Source organism: Echinops telfairi, unplaced genomic scaffold (assembly GCF_000313985.2).
Source record: "Echinops telfairi isolate 266 unplaced genomic scaffold, ASM31398v2 ScPeMD7_7453;HRSCAF=8491, whole genome shotgun sequence".
NCBI lineage: Eukaryota > Metazoa > Chordata > Mammalia > Afrosoricida > Tenrecidae > Echinops > Echinops telfairi.
Window position 1 is genome coordinate 1,423,559 of NW_022111353.1, and position 3,306 is coordinate 1,426,864.

A 3,306-nucleotide genomic window follows, 5' to 3' on the forward strand; every position below is an offset into this window, starting at 1 on the left:
AGGGGAATCAACTTCCTCTGTGGTTTAAAAGAGGCCAGAGCTCTAGGGAGTCAATGTCCCATTCCCATCACTTTAATTTTTCATGGAGGTGTCCAGAGAGGAGCCCTCCAGGGTGAGCAGGGAATATTCCAGAAGAAAAGTCCCTTTAGAATTGTGCGTGCCTGTCAGTGTGTGAGGATTAGAGACAATCTAACTCCCTTTCTCTGTCAGCTTTGCTCTTTTAACTGGCTCAGAATCTTACACTCTAGTTGAGTGACCTACAATTTTATATTTTTTGCATTTTTCTTTTATCATCTAATAGTAGAAAGATTTTCATAATATTATAGATCTCTTATAAGTACAGTAAAATGTAGCTTATATATATACACTGATAACCTTATGACTGTGCACTGTAGCCTTTAAAATATCACTGTATACATGGTACAATTTAGTAAAACTCACTGAAATGTCAGTCTCTTCCTTTGTGCTTTTTAATTTTCATCGTGTTTTTAAATTTTCCATTGTGTTTTTTAGTTTTCTTAACAAGAATTTAAAGTAGCACTGCTGGACACACCTTTACACATGATTGCTCTGTATTTTGATATTCTTATTAGAAATCTAGGTGAAGCCCTCTAACTACCTATATATAAGGCAGGGTTCTGTCTATGCTTCTGTAATATGTGTAAGGCATACTGCTATGTTCTAAATATTCTTTTTTTTAACATTTTATTAGGGGCTCATACAACTGTTATCCCAATCCATACACACATCAATTGTGTAAAGCGCATTTGTACATCGTTTCTCAAAACATTTTCTCTCCATTTAAACCCCCAACATTAGGTACTCATTTTTCCCCTCCCTCCCCGCTCCTAAATTCTTAATCAGCAGATGCACATGTCATTAAAAGTAGACAATATCTGAATTTAAAAAATAGAATATGTGACACATATGAGGTAGGTTGTTAAAAACCTCCCTAAATTGGCTTACCACGTAATTGATAAGATAAAAGAAATAGAACACAAAGTGGCATCTCTGTAAAGTGGCCTGAGATGTTAGGAGTGTTGTAACACCCCCCCACCTACCCACCCATTTCCCCAAAGCCAAACCCATTGGCATCAAATTAATTCTGACTCATCGCAACCCTCTAGGACAGAGTGGAACTGCCTCATCATATTTACCCAGCTGTAAGTCTTCATGGAAGTGTGCCACCATAGCTCTCTCCTGTAAAATAGCTGGTGGGTCCAGATCACTGATATTTTGGTTAGCAGCTGAGGACTTTAGCGTTGGCACCACCAGGGTACTCCTTGGCTTTTAAAAAAGCAAAATTAGGTGAATGAATGATTGTCCTTGAAGAAAGTATGTAACATGCTAAATGTGACATCACCTAGCCCTTATTATCTGAAGTTAGAAAACTGTATACGAGCCCTGGAGTGCTGGGAATTCCTGGAGATGCAATGGAGGTGAGTCCTCCCTATCTGAAGAGTATACACTCATACATTCTCCAAAGAAGAGCCCCACACCAGTGACCAAGATCAAGACTGTCTGCACTGCCACCCTAGGACCGTGGCTACATGGAGTCTGCTGTGAGTTTGCCATACGGTCAAATCTTCTTCCTGAGACCACTAGTAAGAGGTCAGAGATGAAGTCTAAATGTTGGGACACTGACCATGGACCACTGCTTTCCAGTCCTAAAGGAGCATCTTCAGGTCTCTTCTGCATGCCTTGCCTTGCTCCTTCCCCATAAACTAAATAAGTATGCAAAATAAACCCAAAGCCCTTTTTAACTCATGTTTAAAACTTAAAAGCCAGAGGGCAAATGTGCCTCTAGAATTACTAGAGCATTGTACCTGTCTCTCTAATGGCCAAATTCAGGAGTGTACACATTGCAGACAGCAAGGACTGGCTTCGAAGAGATTATGATGCCTGGTCCTGAAAAACTCATTAGACACCTGTGAACATGAGTGTATTTGGCAAGGATCAAATTGTATCTGGTCCCCAAAACTGGGTCAGGCTGGCTGGGCCATGATTCCAGGTTGTTTGGGTCTGGCAGTTATGTATGACTCCCGTTAGGCAGAAACGGGGACTGGGGGTGGGGTGGGGCAGGCAAGTGGAGCAATTACCCTGATGACAGTGTGCAATAGTGCCAATAACTCCTGATGACGGCCTAGACAGCCCAGACCCAGATGAATGGTGGCTCCAGATAAGCATTATTACATCATTACATTGTTGCGATGTTACTAACTGCCCACTTGCACAACAGCCAGACCACAATGGAAAATTCTTCAATTGTCTTTATCTCAGATCAGTACTATAAAACCCTTCCCCTCTGTCCCAGGTAGTGCAACTTAGAGGGTCCCCAGTTGGGGACCTTGCCCAGTAGCTCAGGATGCTTTGGTCCCTTTCTCTGCTCTCCCCTTTCTCCTGGACAGGGCGACTTCTCTAGCCCTCAACTAAGGACCCATGAACCTCACCTTGGAGCTCTGAAATAAACCTTAAAAACTAGTTTTGTCCTTTTTCTTTCTTTCTTTCTTTCTTTCTTTCTTTCTTTCTTTCTTTCTTTCTTTCTTTCTTTCTTTCTTTCTTTCTTTCTTTCCTTTCTTTCGTCACCAAATCTGCTTTATAACTCCCCCATGATATACTCTAATGTGATAAGTCAATCAGTTGCAAGAGGATTTAGGGTAGGATGCAAAAACCCAGCCCCAATCCTATCACAAGCTGGATCCAACGTAAGGGGAGATTTTGGGGGCTGGGTGGGGAACAGGGGTTGGCCTGTGTGTTAGGCCAAGCTGACTAGAGAAACAAATTCAATGACACTCATATATGTGTAAGAAATAGCTTTATAGCAAGAAGTAAGTCTATATCAAGCAAACATCCCAGCCCAGTCCAGATCAAGTTTGCAAGTTCGATTCTAGCCCCTAAGTCCCTTTTCAGACTCACAAAGGCACATGCAATGATGCAAAAGGGAGGATGATCTCAGGCAGGTGGTGGACTCAATCCCCAGTGGATCCAATGATGGTGGAAGAATCTCAGTTCTAGTGCAGGCGTCCACATGGCTCTTCCAGCTCTTTGAATGTGGCTCCTCAACAGGAAGGTGATGCAGAGAGAGAGGAAGTTCCCAGAATCCTCATGAGAAGACCATGCCCACTAGGAGGCATCAGTAGGCTGTGACCTGATTGGCAAGCTAAACCCCACCCCTTCACTCCATTTGTCAAGTTAACATGAAATTATGTAACTACCACAATAACTAAGACAGCCCTCACCTGGAATCTGAGTGTCACACCCATACATCTTAATACCAGGTTGCTATGGGGATGAAGATAACTTGTG